Source organism: Salmo trutta, chromosome 20 (genome assembly GCF_901001165.1).
Source record: "Salmo trutta chromosome 20, fSalTru1.1, whole genome shotgun sequence".
Lineage (NCBI taxonomy): Eukaryota > Metazoa > Chordata > Actinopteri > Salmoniformes > Salmonidae > Salmo > Salmo trutta.
In genome coordinates this window covers 46,645,092-46,664,314 of record NC_042976.1, presented here as the reverse complement: position 1 = coordinate 46,664,314, position 19,223 = coordinate 46,645,092, and the positions used below count along the sequence as shown (strand labels likewise).

At 40.0% G+C, this 19,223-nt stretch overlaps 1 long non-coding RNA gene across 1 annotated transcript; it reads left to right on the top strand.

Annotated features, from left to right (window-relative positions):
- The first annotated feature begins 868 nt into the window (after positions 1-868).
- LOC115156183 (uncharacterized) lies at positions 869-17,301 on the top strand. The gene is made up of 3 exons (XR_003868197.1): positions 869-1,025; positions 3,863-3,919; positions 15,880-17,301. It is a non-coding gene; the product is annotated as an uncharacterized LOC115156183 (long non-coding RNA).
- Positions 17,302-19,223: the final 1,922 nt, after the last annotated feature.

Sequence of the window (19,223 nt, the reverse complement as noted above, 5' to 3'; positions counted from 1 at the left end):
GGAAACAATGGCATCATGTGCTACTTAGTGAGGAATCATAAACCAGCGTCACAGTTACATGTAATTGTACTGAACTGCCATCCATTTGGTTCTTAAAGGACATTTGTCGAGTGTGGTAGAATGAAATAACCAGACCATCTGCTGCATTAATGCACTGAAATTCTACAAGGCTGCCTGGGTGTCAGCAGCCAGTCACAGCTGGTTAAGACTCCCTCATGCACAACATAATGTAAGTGAGGTAGGACAGGGACAAGGAGGAAACATACAATCAAATCAGATTGGAGAGAAAAAACTGCATGAAATTGAATGGATAATGTTGTGGATAGTGTTGCACTTTGAGATTGCAGTTCATGTTGTTGAGACATATTCCCAATGTTATTAGAAACACATTCATTCCCAGATTATTAAACTGGTCATGAGATAGTTTAGATTATTCATAGGGCATAAATAATTGTTGCAATATTATTGTATCTCATTTTTATTTGATGCACTACAGTAGGCATGTGCTTGTCTTTTGTTGATTCCTCTTCAACCAATTATATAAAAATGTGTCATTCCGTTATCTCATTCCTTTTGTTGTGTGTAACTCCTGTCATTGCCTGCATCCCCAAGCCCCATCATGTGTTCTCCTTGTGTCTCAGGCTCTGGCCGCAAGATGCAAACATTGGACAGCGGCATTGGAACGTTCACCCTCCTTGATTCCTCCTCCTTCCTCCACTTCCTTCCCAAGTCCCCATCGGCCCGGGGTCACTCCCTAAGCCCACCCAGTGTGCCCAGTTCCTCTAGTGCAGAGGTGTCACCCTCCCCATTACCCAGGTGGAGAGTGCCTGCCGGGTCAAAGGACCATCCCTGCAGCCAACCAGAGCTTGTCAACTCCTCGTTATCCGACACCACTGTGACCCTTGTCCAATCAGTGCCTTATCCCACTGTGGCCTTCCTTCAGCCCATCCAATCCCTGTCTGAGCCCCTTGTGACCTGTGCCAGTGTATGTGATACTCAGAGCAGGCTGCCCAGACTAGCCTCAGGTAAAGCCCAGAGATATCTTGTCCAGAGATACGGTGCCTTCAGAAAGTATTCGTACACCTTGATTTATTCCACATTTTGTAGTGTTACAGCCTGAATTCAAAATTGATAAAAAATATTTTCTCTCACCCATCTACACACATTACCCCATAATGACAAAGTTATAATGTGTTTTTAGAAATTGTAGCAAGTTTATTGAAAATTAAATGCAGAAATATCTAATTTACATAAGTATTCACACCCCTGAGTCAAAACTTTGTAGAAGCACCTTTGGCAGCGATTACAGCTGTCAGTCTTTCTGGGTAAGTCTAAGAGCTTTCCACACCTGGATTGTGCAACATTTGCCCATTATTATTTTCAAAATTATTCAAGCTCTGTCAAATTGGTTGTTGATCATTGCTAGACATCTATTTTCAGAACTTGCCATAGATTTTCAAGCAGATTTAAGGCAAAACTGTAACTCAGGAACATTAACTGTGTTCTTGGTAAGCAACTCCAGCGTAGATTTGGCCATGTGTTTTAAGTTATTGTCCTGTTGAAAGGTGAATTCATCTCCCAGTGTCTGGTGGAAAGCAGACTAAACCAGGTTTTCATCTAGGATTTTGCCTGTGCTTAGCTCCATTCTGTTTATTTTTTTATCCTGAAAAACTCCCCAGTCCTTAACGATTATAAGCATACCCATAACATGATGCAGCCACCACTATGTTTGAACATATACTTATTTATTTAACCAGGCAAGTCAGTTAAGAACAAATTAGTATTTACAATGACGGCCTAGAGTGCTACTCAGTAATGTGTTGTATTGGATTTGCCCCAAACAGAACACTTTCTATTCAGGACAAAAGTTAATTGCTTTGCCACATTGTTTGCAGTATTACTTTAGTGCCTTGTTGCAAACAGGATGCATGTTTTGGAAGATTTTTATTCTGTACAAGCTTCCTTTTCACTCTGTCAATGAGTTTAGTACTATGGAGTAACTATAATGTTATCCTATCACAGCCATTAATCTCTGTGACTGTTTTAAAGTCACCATTGGCCTCATGGTGAAATCCCTGACCAGTTTCCCTCCTCTCCGGCAGCTGAGTTAGGAAGGACGCCTGTATATTTGTAGTGACTGGGTGTATTGATACACCATCCAAAGTGTAATTAATAACGTAACCATGTACAAAGGGAAATTCAATGTGTTTTTTCTTAATTTTTTTTTCCCGTCCACCAAAAGTGCCCTTCTTTGCGAGGAATTGGAAAACCTCCCTGGTCGTTGTGTTTGAAATTCAGCGCTTGACTGAGGGACCTTACAGATGTATGTGTGGGGTACAGAGATGAGGTAGTCATTCAAAAACCATGTTAAACACTTCTTGCACACAGAGTCCATGCAACTTATGTGACTTTAAGCACATTTTTACTTCTGAACTTATTTAGGCTTGCCATAACAAAGGGGTTGAATACTTACTCAGCTTTTAATTTGTTATTAATTTGTAAAATTTTAGAAAAGCATAATTCCACTTTGACATTATGGGTATTGTGTGTACGGTAGTGACAAATTGCAATTTAAAGCAACTTTTAATTATGTCAGTCACACAAAATGTGGAAAAAAATCAAGGGGTGTGAATTCTTTCTGTCTGGTCATGAGCATTAACAGAGGATTCGATTTGGGGCTAATCAAATCTCACTTAGGGGACCCAAAATGCTAGAGCCGGCCCTGGTTAAAATGCTGGTTGTATTGTGTGTTTCAATGGAAGGCAGTATCAAGGCATAATATCATGCCACAGACAATCACAATAGGTTAATCATTATCTCAATATTGACTGAAGTATTATTGAAGTGTGCCTGGGGACTTTAATGTCCCGTCATGCCTGTATGACGACTTTTATGGCACTAGGGTGCCAGTAAAATAGAAATAGGGTCCTATAAATGCAATAACTCTATGTAAATACAGTCCTGGAGGCGACAGTGATCAGGCCCTGTTATTACTACAACTAAAGCCAGCATCAAGGCAGATGATCACCTTTTAAATGAGCAGAGAGTAGAGGCTTGCCCAGATTAGTATGCAAATGATAGCCCCAGTTTAGACTCTGCCAAGTAGACACAAAATGATCCTGTCATGAGGGGAGATGTATTTCACAGAAATAAATAATATCGGTGGTAATTTAAATTCATACCTCATTGCAGAGAGGGTGATCAGTTGGCCCAGACTGCTGTATTTTTTGGTTGGCACAATTTCTGAGGTGGGGTGTACTGTCAACTGGAAAAACAAAACAAAATCACCAATGTTAAGTGATGACCATGCCTTAAGACGGGACACTAGCAAACCTTTTTGATTACCGAACACCAGATTCAGTGAAAGAGGCTCTAGATGTTTTATTCTACAACTGACTTGCTCTCCTGTTCCTGTGTGCAATTCAACAGAACATATGCCCTTAATTAACTTATTTTCTGCATGAGGTTCATTGTGTGTGTAATGACACTCGACAGTGCCATGGCAATAATAATTTTTCACAACAGCAAGGATTGTTTGTCAGATTTTGTTTGAAACAAAAAGGTTTGTGCTGAAACAAATAGAGGTCCTGCACAAAAATGTCTAACGACTGGGAATGGATGTAAGGCACAACACTCTTTATATATGAAGTGATTTAATTAAACGTAATAAACTGTAACTTAATGTAAAAAATATACTTTTTGTACATGGAGTGTAAAAATTCGTATGCATTGCAGATATTGTTAACCTGAGGTTGTAAGAGCAAGGTAACTTGACACTGCTGTTATAATGCTGTCTTAGAATTTCCTAGAACTTAAAACAGTGCTCTCTCAGCTACTGCTCTTTTTCCCCTTTTCTCCGCAGTTAGAATGACATGATCGTGAAAGAATGAAAAGGACGACTGCTAAGAAACCATCAGCAGTGAGTTTTTTTTAATGATTGTTGCTTTTATTGGTAGGTGGAATGTAACCAACAATATTTAACCATTTCAAATCAAAGACAACCCCTGCTAAGAACCAACAGAGAGAGCAGTCGATACTCCAGTCTAAGCACTGTTAGAACCGGTTTTATATCCAATTAATTGATTATAGCAATCAGGTAATGCAAAGTAATTTTCTGAATAAAATAAAAGTCTCTTATAAAATCCTCTGTAGTTGATCAACCAAAGGCATGCACTTACAGGAGTGGATATGTAAAAGGTTGGGTTCTGTGGAGCCAGTTTAAATGCAAAATTACACACAACAAATCAAATGTGGGATAATGAGCTCCGAATCCATTGGCAAACCATGCATAAGGCCTGATGAAGTGCATGAGTCATGGTTGATAATGGAAGTATCTGCCTATTGCAAACATCACATTTGTTAATGAAAGCAGATGTTTTGTTCCAATGAATAAGCACTATGCTCAAGAGGCCTCATTCGGTATTTTATTAGGAACCTGAAATCTCTTCGTGTACATTTTTTTTTAAATTGCTTAATGCTTAAAATGATTACTATTTCTTTTCATGGTTTCCACAAATGGCCCATCCTGTCATGTTCTATAATGAATCAAGGATTTCCGATGTGATGGTCACTAGAAGTTTTTTCGTAATCTAGAGATTAATAAGAATTGTCTTGTGAAAAGTATTCACAATGGTTGACATGTCAATCAATCATACAATTTATGTTAATTGTATAAAATGTCCAAGGCATATTTTGTAATCCTTCACAGCATAAGAGAATGACTTGTACATCATTTTTTGTTTTGGTGGATATCAAATACAGATGGAATTGGTCATTTTTTTCCAAGTAAGTTCAAGGAGTGTTATCTGTTTTGAAATAGGTGGGGTTGTTTGGTTTGAGAATGCAAACTCTTTATTAACAAACGAGTGGGTCACTATCAATTAATTTAGTCTGAAAAGTATTATATTGTTTCCTGGTTGCATTCGACCACCACCATAACAACTCTCTTGGTTTTTCTCTTCAATTCCCTTGCCAAATTGGAGCATGGTGAGTCATTTAACAATGTCCTGTGCACTTATAGTTATAGACTGGGGCCAGCCTGATGTCTCTGTCAGGATTGAGAATATTGACCATCACAATACAACCCCACAGGTCTAAGCTATTTGTCAAGCCTCTAACTATCCTATTTCACTGAATGTCCCATGGAAGATTGATAACAGACAGCAGGACAGAATGACCATAAATCTACTCTGTGTATTCCTGTGGGTCACTTTAAAAGTCACATGTATTGATTGGAATATCAGCAACAATTAGTATTTTGTTTCATTTTTATTTATTTAGGAGACCAGGGACAACATATAATGGTGCTGGAGGGGAGGGCTGCCGTTTTACGGGCTCCTAACCAAATGTGCTATTTAGTTTATTTTCGCATTGTTTGTAACTCATTTTGTACATAATGTTGCTGCTACCGTCTCTTATGACCGAAAAGAGTTTCTGGACATCAGAACAGCGATTACTCACCTCAAACTGGACAAAGATGTTTTATTTAAATAGTCCGACGCGAAGGATATACTGCTTTGTCGAGACAAGGCCCAAATCCCAGCGTGAAGAAAAGACAGAAAAAGGGGGTAGGGGTGCCTTTAAGAATTCGCAGACGAGTAGGTAAACCACCACTACCCTCTGTATTGTTGGCCAACGTGCAATCATCGGAAAACAAACTGGATATCTAATATTATCTAATATTAACCTCACTAGGGTAGGGGGCACTATTTTCACCTACGAATGAAAAGCATGCCCAAAGTAAACTGCCTGCTACTCAGGCCCAGAAACTAGGATATGCATATAATTGGTAGATTTGGATGGAAAACACTCTAAAGTTTCCAAAACGGTTAAAATAATGTCTGTGAGTATAACAGAACTGATATGGCAGGCGAAAACCTGAGAAAAATTCATCCAGGAAGTGGGATTATTTTATGTTTGTAGTTTTCTATTGAATGCCATTACAGTATCCATTGATTTAGGGCTCAAATTGCACTTCCTATGGCTTCCACTAGATGTCAACAGTCTTAGAAATTGTTTCTGGCTTGTATTCTGAAAAATGAGAGAGTAAGACGAGTCTGAATGAGCAGACCCTTGGAAGTCGCCAGACCTGTTTCCTGAGCACGACCGAGAGCGTGCCTTTCTTGTTTTCCTTTTATATTGACGAAGCTTTTGTCCGGTTGAAATGTTATTGATTATTATGTCTAAAAACAACCTGAGGATTGATTATAAACATCGTTTGACATGTTTCTATGAACTTTACTGATACTTTTCGGTTTTTTCGTCTGTCTGTTGTGACAACATTTGAGCCTGTGGATTACTGAACAAAACGCAAACAAAACGGAGGTTTTTGGATATAAAGGGGAACTTTATCAAACAAAACGAACATTTATTGAGTAACATGGAGTCTTGTGAGTGCAACCATACGAAGATCAAAGGTAAGTGATTAATTTTATTGCTATTTCTGACTTTTGTAACTCCTCTAGTTGGCTGGTAACTGTTTGTAATGATTTGTCTGCTGGGCGCTGTTCTCAGATAATCGCATGGTATGCTTTCGTCGTAAAAGCCTTTTTGAAATCTGACACCATGGTTGGATTAACAAGAAATTAATCTTTAAACCGATGTATAACACTTGTATGTTTTATGAATTTTTATAAGGAGTATTTCTGTTTTTGAATTTGGCCCTCTGCAATTTCACTGGATGTTGGCCGAGTGGGACAGTAGCATCCCACACCCACTAGAGAGGTTAAAGAAGTCTCAAGGTATTGCTCACCTGAGGTAGAATACCTCATGATAAGCTGTAGACCACACTATCTACCAAGAGAGTTCTCATCTATATTACTCGTAACAGTCTATTTACCACCACAAACCGATGCTGGCACTAAGACTGCACACAACGAGCTGTATAAGGCCATAAGCAAACAAAAAATGGTCACCCAGAAGCGGCGCTCCTAGAGGCCGGGGACTTTAATACAGGCAAACTTAAATCCGTTGTACCTCGTTTCTATCAGCATGTCACATGTGCAACCAGAGGAAAAAAACTACTCTAGACCACCTTTACTCCACACACACAGACACATACAATGCGCTCCCTCGCCCTCCATTTGGCAAATCTGACAATAACGCTATCCTCCTGATTCCTGCCTACAAGCAAAACTAAAGCAAGAAGTGCCAGTGACTCGGTCAATAGGGAATATGATGCGGATGCTTTGCTACAGGACTGTTTTGCTAGCAGACTGGAATATGTTCCGGGATTCATCCAATGTCATTGAGGAGTATACCACCTCAGTCACTGGCTTCATCAATAAGAGCATCGACGACGTTGTCCCTACAGTGGCCGTACGTATATATCCCAACCAGAAGCCGTGGATTACAGGAAACATCCGAGCTAAAGGGTAGAGCTGCTGCTTTCAAGGAGTGGGACACTAATCCGGACGCTTATAAGAAATCCCACTATGCCCTCAGACGAACCATCAAAAAGGCAAAGCGTCTATACAGGTCTAAGATTGAATCCTACTGCACCGGCGCTGATGCTCGTCAGATGTGGCAGGGCTTAAACTGTAACGGACTACAAAGGGAAACCCAGCCGCGAGCTGCCCAGTGATGCAAGCCTAAAAGACGAGCTAAATGCCTTTTACGCTCGCTTCGAGGCAAGCAACACTGAAGCATGCATGAGAGCACCAGCTGTTCCAGACGACTGTGTGATCACGCTCTCTGTAGCCGATGTGAGCAAGACCTTTTAACAGGTCAACATTCCCAAAGCCGCAGGGCCAGACGGTCCACGTCCTGGTAATCCAACTAGCAAATGTCTTCACTGACATTTTCAACCACTCCCTGTCCGAGTCTGTAATACATACATGTTTCAAATAGACCACCCATAGTCCCTGTGCCCAAGAAAGCGAAGGTAACCTGCCTAAATGATTACCGGCCCATAGCACTCACGTTAGTAGCCATGAAGTGCTTTGAAAGGCTGGTCATGGGTCACATCAACACCATCATGCCAAAAACCCTATACCCACTCCAAATCGCAAACCACCCCAAAAATCCACAGATGATGCAATCTCAATCGCACTCCACACTGCCCTTTCCCACCTTGACAAAAGGAACACCTATGTGAGAATGCTGCTCATTGACTACAGCTCAGCGTTCAACACCATACTGCCTTCAAAGCTCATCACTAAGCTAAGGACACTGGGACTAAACACCTCCCTCTGCAACTGGATCCTGGACTTCCTGATGGGCTGACCCCAGGTGGTAAGGATAGGCAACAACAACACATCTGCCACACGGATCACTCAACAATGGGGACTCTCAGGGGTGCGTGCTCAGTCCCCTTCTGTACTCCCTGTTCAAATCAAATCAAATCAAATGTATTTATATAGCCCTTCTTACATCAGCTGATATCTCAAAGTGCTGTACAGAAACCCAGCCTAAAACCCCAAACAGCAAGCAATGCAGGTGTAGAAGCACGGTGGCTAGGAAAAACTCCCTAGAAAGGCCAAAACCTAGGAAGAAACCTAGAGAGGAACCAGGCTATGAGGGGTGGCCAGTCCTCTTCTGGCTGTGCAGGGTGGAGATTATAACAGCACATGGCCAAGATGTTCAAATGTTCATAAATGACCAGCATGGTCAAATAATAATAATCATAGTAGTTGTCGAGGGTGCAACAAGTCAGTAACACAAGAGTAAGTGTCAGTTGGCTTTTTCATAGCCGATCTTTGAGAGTATCTCTACCGCTCCTGCTGTCTCTAGAGAGTTGAAAACAGCAGGTCTGGGACAGGTAGCACGTCCGGTGAACAGGTCAGTGTTCCAGCAGGTCTGGGACAGCAGGTCTGGGACAGGTAGCACGTCCGGTGAACAGGTCAGGGTTGCTCCAGCCTTTCCGTTCACCTTCACACCCCTGGGCCAGACTACACTTAATCATAGGACCTACTGAAGAGATATGTCTTCAGTAAAGACTTAAAGGTTGAGACTGACTGCTTAGAAATTCTAGGAACAATTAGGATGCCCGCATCTTGTGACCGTAGCGTACGTATGTACGGCAGGACCAAATCGGAAAGATAGGAGCAAGCCCATGTAATGCTTTGTAGGTTAGCAGTAAAACCTTGAAATCAGCCCTTGCCTTAACAGGAAGCCAGTGTAGGGAGGATAGCACTGGAGTAATATGATCAAATGTTTTGGTTCTAGTCAGGATTCTAGCAGCCGTATTTAGCACTAACTGAAGTTTATTTAGTGCTTTATCCGGGTAGCCGGAAAGTAGAGCATTGCAGTAGTCCAACCTAGAAGTAAAAAAGGCATGGATTAATTTTTCTGCATCATTTTTGGACAGAAAATTTCTGATTTTTGCAATGTTACGTAGATGGAAAAAAGCTGTCCTTGAAACAGTCTTGATATGTTCTTCAAAAGAGAGATCAGGGTCCAGAGTAATGCCGAGGTTCACCCCCGACTGTGTGGCCAAGCACGACTCCAACACCATCATTAAGTTTGCTGATGACAACAGTTGTAGGCCTGATCACCAACAACGATAAGACAGCCTGGAGGGGGTCAGAGACCTGGCAGTGTGGTGCCAGGACAACAACATATCTCTCAATGTGAGCAAGACAAAGGAGCTGATCGTGGACTATAGGAAAAGGAGGGCCGAACAGGCCCCATTAACATCGCAAGGACTGAAGTGGAGCGGGTCGAAAGTTCCTTGGTGTCCACATCACCAACAAACTATCATGGTCCAAACACACCAAGACAGTTGTGAATAGGGCACGACAACACATTTTGCCCCACAGTTTTACTTCTGAACTTATTTAGGCTTGCCATAACAAAGGGGTTGAATACTTACTCAGCTTTTAATTTGTTATTAATTTGTAAAATTTTAGAAAAGCATAATTCCACTTTGACATTATGGGTATTGTGTGTACGGTAGTGACAAATTGCAATTTAAAGCAACTTTTAATTATGTCAGTCACACAAAATGTGGAAAAAAATCAAGGGGTGTGAATTCTTTCTGTCTGGTCATGAGCATTAACAGAGGATTCGATTTGGGGCTAATCAAATCTCACTTAGGGGACCCAAAATGCTAGAGCCGGCCCTGGTTAAAATGCTGGTTGTATTGTGTGTTTCAATGGAAGGCAGTATCAAGGCATAATATCATGCTAGGGCACGACAACACATTTTGCCCCACAGGAGACTAAAAAGATTTTGCATGGATCCGCAGATCCTCAAAACGTTCTACAGCTGCACCATTGAGAGCATCCTGACCGGTTGCATCACTGCCTGGTATGGCAACTGCTCGGCATTTGACTGTAAGGCGCTACAGAGGGTAGTGCTTTCGGCCCAGTACATCACTGGAGCCAAGCTTCCTGACATCCAGGACCTATATAGGTGGTGTCAGTGGAAGTCCCCAAAAATGTTCAAAGACTCCAGTCACCATAGTCATAGACTGTTCTCTCTGCTACCTCACGGCAAGCGGTACCGGAGCACCAAGTCTAGGACCAAAAAGCTCCTTAACAGCTTCTACCCCCAAGCCATAAGACTGCTGAACACTCATTCAAATGGCCACAAGACTATTTACTTTGAACACTCCTGCTATTATTCTATAGTAAAATTGTTAAATTACGAGCCTAGTTGGTTTAGCTACAGAAAACGAGAGCAACCTTCCTGCTAGCCATGGTTGGCTGAGATAATGAGTGGCCTGGGCATGCCGAGAAATGAGTTTGGATTGTGTCGAACACAGCTTAAAAAAAAATATGTATCTCGTAGTAAAACTGCATAAACCTAATGTTAAGTTAAAGTGTACTGTTAATGTTAGCTGGCTGGCTCACTAGCTAACGTTATGTGTATGCTCTCCATTTTCTGGAGGACTGAGTTTTGAAATCAGTGGAATTCGAGTATGATAGCTAAGGAGATGGAGAACACACCAGTCTGGATTACATCTTCAAACTACGGGCAACCATGCATGGCATCAGACAGGAGACGCGTCCAACCATGATGTATACCGGTAAGATAGTCTAGCTAGCAAAATGTTCAGATATTACACATTTCTAATTTTGACAGAAAGTGGTAGCTAGCTAGCTACATGTCTTAACAAAAGACTCCACTATGCAAGTATCCATTCCAATAGAATGTCACTGCAACTGTTGATAAGACGTACTAGCTGGTAAATTTGCTCTGGCTATCTACTCTGATTTCAGACCACGGGTAAGATAGTCTAGCTAGCTACATTTTCAGATATTACACGTTTCTAATTTTGACAAAGATGTTTACAAAGTTGTTTCATTGTTTACCTAGCTAGCTATCTAGCTAAATTGTTTAACAAAAGACTCTCGTCTTAGTGTGCCAGAGCGCAGAATAACGGATTCATTTTTGAACGCTCAATACCCGTTGAATAAGTCTGGTGTCAGTAAACGTCAACAAAGCGTAATTCAATTGTTGCCAGCAGCACAGTTACAGTAACCAACGCTCTGGATAACATGAAAACAGCCTAACCAGCTCTGCTAGGGTGAGTAAAATGGTCAGAGTGGGGTGTTCTCTCATTATGTGTCTGGAAGTAGCTAGCCAATGTTAGCCAGTTAGCTTGGGTGCTTGACTGTCATTGTGAGGTCCAGTGTGTGCTCTGAACACAAAACATTCTGCATTTACGAATGGACAATCTGACAGCACAGTTGCAGTCACCAATGCTCTGGATAACATACAGTAACAGCCTAACCAGCTCTGCAAGGGCGGGTAATGTTCAGTGAGCTGTTCTCTCTCTCTTAACAGTCTGCATACTCCCCTTGTCCTAAGGGTAAAAAACCAGCAGCTTAATTGAAAAGAAAAGCAGCTTAATTGAATTTTAAACCACAAATCTATTTTGCATGAAGAAACAACCTGCCATTCATCACAAACTTTGTGAATGCAGAAAGAATGTTGAGGAGATGTCCTGGGCACGGGCAACTGCATGTCTTGTGGGCCCTGGGGTCATCCTTATGACATTTTGTGCTGCCATCCTGCCCTGGTTGTCATATGGTGACAAGGACCATGTTATTTTGCTGTTCTTTGACAAAAATGTCTCTCTTTCAGCTTTTCTTCTTCATCTGAAGATGATGCATAGGTTGTATTCTTCCCCATCTTCTTCTTCAAATACCTCCTCCTCTTCTAAATCATTGTTCTCATGTTCCTTCTGGACATCTGAAAAAATCACATCTACGACTTGTTGGGCACTGAAACGTGCACTCATGGCTTCAGCAAAGAGCGAACTGGGGGGACTGTCATCTGCAGCACCTTTATAGCCTCTGACTGTATTCCCCATTAGTAAACAATGCTTTCAAGAAATGTTTATTTTGTCTGAAATGTTGGTTATTTTGTCTGAAATTGTTTTTATTTTGTCTGAACTTGAGTATGTGTGGGGTCATGGAGGGGAGATGCTGCACATGCTCAAGAAAGTTTGAGTTTTGTCTGAGTTCAATCAGTAGCACACAATCTCAATTTCTCATTGTGTGTGTGTCTTTGTGTTTTTTTGTGGTGTGTAAATGATTTTATAACTGCCGGGTCCAAAATGACCCTAAGACAATCTTTGTACCCTGGTGGTGTAGAGCTTTCATGGGAATATGAATAAAGGATTTTTCTAATGTTGGGGTCACTTTAGGAAAAGTAATCAAATTTCAAGTTGAAAAAACATAATTTAGGGGGTTTTCTCTACTGTTAAACATAGTGGCGGGTCATTTTTTACCCTTAAGACAACACAAGCGTTAAATGTCTGGAAGTAGCTGGAAAGTTTGTACAGAACTCACGGATGAACCCTTAAAGAGATGGGTGGGGCTAAGGCTTAAGAGGGTGTGAACAATGCTGAATGGGTGTAGACAAAGAAGGGCTCTCCAATAGTTGTACCAAAACATTGAAAGAAGGTTTTCTCAAAAGTGAGTTTACAAGTTGATCAACTTTCAAAGCAGAATTACTTTCCCATTGTTTCCTCAAATTCAGTGTATGATATACCATTATGTAGCTCGGAGTCTCTACTTTTATCCAATGTAAAAAAACAGAAGTTCAAATGTTGCTACATAAGACCGAATCCAGGTGGTGAGTCACAAATTATACAGTTTTACTTTGCTCACTGAGCTCTTCTATGCAGATGAGCTCTTTGCTATCTGGGTCCATCTCTCAAAAACACTGTCCTACTTGCTTGAGCTCTGCCCATCGGCTACTTTTGGAATCAAACTTTGTTAAACATTTAATTAATATAAGACAATGGTTGTTGTTCAAAATGTTTGCAAGAAGAAAAAAAAAACATACTTTTTTTTTTACATGTCATTTCCACCACACTCATATTTTTAGGTACATTTGTATGTTATGTATAATTTACATTTTATTTGTTTTAGATATGGAAATCATATGGTTGTTATCATAATCTCAAAAAAGGTTGGGTGGAAATATCTTATTTTTCACGATAAATAAATGTTTTCAGCTGTCACAAAGGCAAGTTTATACATTCAGGGGTCGTATTGAATAAATAATATTAGGAAAACCTTAAAAATCCCTAAAAATAATATTCAATACAAGTTCATGTACAAATGTATAAGAAATGTTATAAATTAATTGTATGATATTTAATTTTCAACTAAAATGGATGTTTAATGACGTGATGGAAATAACGTCATTAAACTCTTTTACCTCTCCATCCATCCCCATCACTCTCTCTTTCCCTTTCCATTTCACTCTCTTACACTGGACATATGCACAAGTTTGCAGATTAACAGATTTTATTTAGTTTTCTGACAATTCCATTGGCATTTACTGTGTTTCACTAGTAACAAAGTAAGTGTTTACATTTGTCAGGAGTTATAAAATGATGTAGAGGAAATGAAATATGAACTAATTCACCATTAGTGAAAAATAAAACATTTGTGCAGTCAAGAAGACTGTTACTATGGCTGTCTGAGAAAAAAGACAAACATATATACATTCCTGAATAGTACGATCGCAGGCATTATCAGACAAATCTAAAACAATTATAATACTGGTAAAATGGTTTCAATAAGTTTTAATTTCTGAGAGGTTGCAGGGCCAAAGTACCCAAAGTTGCAGAATCACTCACACACTGTTATATACTATTACAGAACTGCTCATATGAACAGTTTCTGCCTTATGTCTTGTTGTTTTAATAGCAGCAGAATACGTTTAAAAAATGCTTTAAACACCCTTCACTCTACCGTAGTTTGCTGAAAGGTTAGATATTCAACAATGGCCCGACGACTGATACGGGTTATGTTCTTGGCACCTTTATCTGTCAGAAAACTTTTGTGTGCAGGAAATTGAAGTTACCATGAAGTGTGGCTTCTGCATCGTTTTTCTGTATAGGTAGCTTTTTTATGAGACGAATTCAGGAATTGTGTGTGTGACATGTTTTTTTTCTCATCACTCCAGGCAAATTTCAAACCTCTGTTCCGGTAGCCCTGAAAGTATCTTTGCAATGTCCTGGTCCCAAAATCAAAATAGAATATTATCAAGTTTTTATTTTATCCAATGCCATAGTTACTGTCTTCCTATTCAAAAATGGCTTTTATTGAAGCATATTGTAATTAGCAAAGCCATAGTGGTTGCTAGCTGTATTTAGCAGGGGTTGGAACCCAAAGAAAGTACCGGTTTATATCGTTCCTTTTTAAATCTCTGAAATTGATAATTTTTTCATTAGCTCGACATTAAATTACTTCACCAGTCAGTACAGGTAGAGCAGCTTGCTATGCAGGGGGCAACCTATAGTTGTTTTAGCCTAGGCAGTCGATAGTACATGGGCGCGAGATGCACAGAATTTTTGTTCTGTAACAGTATAGGTCACTTTCGTTCCCAGTTCTTGTTTCTGTATATTGAAAAATGACGTTCTTTTACAGTTTTCGGTTCTGTTCCCTGAACCGGTTCCATTCCCTGAACCGGTTCCAACCCCTGGTATTGCGGCAGGAAGTCCTTTGTGGAGCCTTAATAATAAGTTTAGTACTTTGGTGTGTAGATTAGCTAAGTGCATAATGGTTTTCTCATTAGGGTGTACCATTAGTGGTCTCTTCACAGTATTAATAGTAATGTAGGATTGGTGATGATTAGGAACCAGAGATTTTGCTGGTCACGTCACATGCAAGAGAAAACTCTGGGCCCTATATACAGCTGTATTTTTAAAAAAATGAACAAGCTTTATTTCAGTCCTCTAGGTCCCCACTCTGACCCAATGGTTGGCATAATGATTAGCATTATTGGTATATCTTTAACAGCCAAAGACAAGACCTGATCCATCTGTGCTCCTACAAAATCTCCCCTTGAAACCAACTAAATAGTCCAGCAAAGAGACATAGTTCCTCAAATGTTAATTGATAATTCAGAAAGGGGTGATTAGAACACATTAGCATGTTTCACCGTTCCTCAACCCCCTCCCCCCCCCCCCCAGCCCCCGAAAGTCTGCTCTGTAGGTTTTGTTTAATGCATTAATGATGCACTTAATTAAGGTTTAAAATTCTTTTGTCATTTGAATAACTACCGTTGGGGGGTAGGTTCCATTTTCAAATATGCAGCTCTCAGTGAAATCATTACATGAGCAAAAATGACTTCATTTTATGGCTTCGACCCGATGTTACATTCCAACACGTTGGCAGCTGCAGAGCGACAGGTCTCAAACATTTTGCTGAGCTCATAATCATTCAATTGCAAGTCATTCATGCCATTTGCAATGAAAATCCTCTATTGTCCATACGGCTGAAACACTAAGATTTGATGTACTGCCAAAATCAACTTTTGTTTAATTACTAGGAAAGTTTCTGCCCAACTGCAGTGGGTGAGCAACGTTTGCAGTTTTTCATACTGAAACAATAGAATTTGCATTTGTTGTGTAACACAGCTGTTGATTTTCCCCACTGTATCATCTAATCCTCTTTTCCTCTTCCATTTCAGACTAAATGATCAAACTAAATGTGCAGCATCGTGGGGAGAGGGATAGAGAGGGCAATCAACAGCCATGTAAGCTAAAGGAGAGAGTCAGGATTACAATGGCTCATGAGTCAGACAAAAGCTACCATACCTACCTATACCATCCTGGCTCCACCAAGGCTCAAATCATGGCTCATCGAAAAGCAACACGGTGTCAGTGAACTATGGGGGCTCGCTGAAAACCTGTGATAATGGATCAACCTCTGAATCATGTCTTTATTCTGTGTGTTTTGAATTTCGGAATAAAACTGCCAATTACAATGTGTTAGGGTAACATATGAAGGCTACTAGAAGCCTGAAAGCTGCCCATTTCTGTCTGATGGGTTTCTATCCACAGTACGTACCTGAAGTGTTAAGATCAAAATGCCATTGATTTAAAGTCACGGGCAATAGTCATGGTCTGCTGTAGTTGACACACATTAGCCTCATCAGTAGCTTTACCAGTTAGCTCACACTTAGCTACTGTACTGTAGCTGACTAATTGCTCCTTATTTTGTCAACTTACATGTAGATGGATGGCTTGGGAAGAAGGTCCCCATGATCTTCTCTCTTTCAGGGTTTTTATTAAAGAGATAGTTCACCCAAATTACAAAATCACATACCTTGTAAGCAGTCATTGGCCAAGGTAAGGCAACAATCCATGCTTTGGTTTTACTTACAGTTTAAGGAAAGCAACATGTAATTTGCATGAACTATCCCTTTAACAGTTTGCGACACAATACAGACTGACTAGCTCCAGTGCAAATAATTAGCTAGGTTCTGTGCTGGGCAATATGCACTGTCAACTGATGCTTCAGTTCACAATAAACAACTTCAAGGCTCTCTGATTTGGAAAATAAGCCACCAATCATAGAAGTACAGTGTAGGTGGGATCTCTACTTATAACTGTACATCAGTAGATGTTGTACATTCAGCCTCAAACCGTATGAACAAGTAAATATAAAAGCAGGTTAACTTTGTATTTATCAAGCTTTTTATTATGTGTTACACATTCCTGAACTTGTGTATAGTCATGTAGGCCTCTGATCTCAGTTATACATAAGCGCAACATGAATATTGCTATGCAGTTTGCTCAGGGAAATGCAACTACTCATTTAGGAAATATTTATTAATATATGGCTATATGGAAGTTATAAGCAGGTGTTCAATTCAACCTCAATCTAGTTTCACCTAATTATTATCAAGTATCTGGTTCCACAGCTTTTTTTTGGTTTACTTAACTTTTCAGTCAGTGTTACCTGAACGTAACATTTTTAGTTGGCCCAAACTTGAGAAAACATATACAAATATTTTTGTCAATTTAAAATGTTTTCTCAATTTGTCTCATATGTTCATTCAATTAGTAATTATTATTTTGGCATCTTACCAAAAACAAAGGCTGTGGAAGTACACACACACACACACACACACACACACACACACACACACACACACACACACACACACACACACACACACACACACACACACACACACACACACACACACTGTGCTTTTAACATACAATGTTTTCAACTTACAACTTACTGTAATTATTAGGACAGTGAAGTATTGTTTCTTCTGGCTCTATACTTCAGAAGTTTGCATTTAAAATCAAACACTGACTGAGGTTAAAGTTCAGACAGTCAGCTTTAATTTGACGGTATTTTTTATCCATATCAGATGAACCATTTAGAAATTACAGCACTTTTTGTACATAGTCCCCCCATTTTAGGAGAGCAAAAGTATTGCGACAAATTCACTTATGTGTATTAAAGTAGTGAAAAAGTTAAGTATTTGGTTCCATATTCATAGCACGCAATGACTACATCAAGCTTGTGACCCCTCAAATTTGTTGGATGCACTTGCTGTTTCTTTTGGTTGTTTCAGATTATTATGTGTCACTTATTGTAAATAATAATAGAAAATGTTTCTAAACACTTCTACATGAATGTGGATGCTACCATGATTACGGATAATCCTGAATGTATCGTGAATAATGATGATTGACAAAGTTACATATGCACAAATATCATACCCCACAAAAATTATAACCTCCCCTTATTGTAATGGTCTGTTAATAGTACACAAGAAAAACTATTTTATTAATCATACTGATTAAGGAGTAACATTAAAACAGAGTAATATGCCCTACTAACATTTGACAACTATACAGAAAAACCTAAAATTGCTTAAATAAGTAAATCAAATTAATGATGAGAGAATAGTCAGATTAAATGATAACTGACAAACATGGTGGCGTAGCAGGAATATCGAAATGCCATGTTGAATAATAATTAGCGTATAAATGAACATGCACTATGTAAGCATGTGCAGTGCATTCAGAAAGTATTCAGGCCCCTTGACTTTTTCCACATTTTGTTACAGCCTTATTCTAAAATGCATAAAAATAAATCCCCTTATCAATCTACACACAATACCCCATAATGACAAAGCAAAAACCTGTTTTTAGGAATGTTTGCAAAATTATTACAAACAAAAACTCAGTACTTTGTTGAAGCGCCGTTGGCAGCGATTACAGCCTTGAGTCTTCTTGGGTATGACGCTACAAGCTTGGCACACCTGTATTTGGGGAGTTTCTCCCATTCTTCTCTGCAGATCGTCTCAAGCTCTGTCAGTTTGGATGGGGAGTGTCGCTGCACAGAAATGTTCAGGTCTCTCCAGAAATGTTTGATCGGGTTTAAGTCCGGGCTCTGGCTGGGCCACTCAAGGACATTCAGAGCCACTCCTGTATTGTCTTGGTTTCTCCCATCTCTACAGAGGAACTCTGGAGATCTGTCAGAGTAACCATCGGGTTCTTCGTCACCTCCCTGACCAAGGCCCTTCTCCCCCAATTGCTCAGTTTGGCCGGGTGGCCAGCTCTAGGAAGAGTCTTGGTGTTTCCAAACTTCTTCATTTAAGAATGATGGAGGCCACTGTATTCTTTGGGGACCTTCAATGCTGCAGAAATATTTTGGTACCATTCCCGAGATCTGTGCCTCGACACAATCCTGTCTCGGAGCTCTACTGGAAAATTCCTTTGACCTCATGACTTGGTTTTGTTCTGACATGCACTGTCAATTGTGGGACCTTATATAGACAGGCGCGTGCCTTTCCAAATCATGTCCAATCAATTGAATTTACGGCAATTGGACTCCAAGTTGTAGAAACATCTCAAGGATGATCAATAGAAACAGGCTGCACCTGAGGTCGATTTCGAGTCTCATAGCAAAGTGTCTGAATACTTATATATATACATATATAAGGTATTTGCAAACATTCTAAAAACATGTTTTCGCTTTGTCATTATGGGGTATTGTGTGTAGATT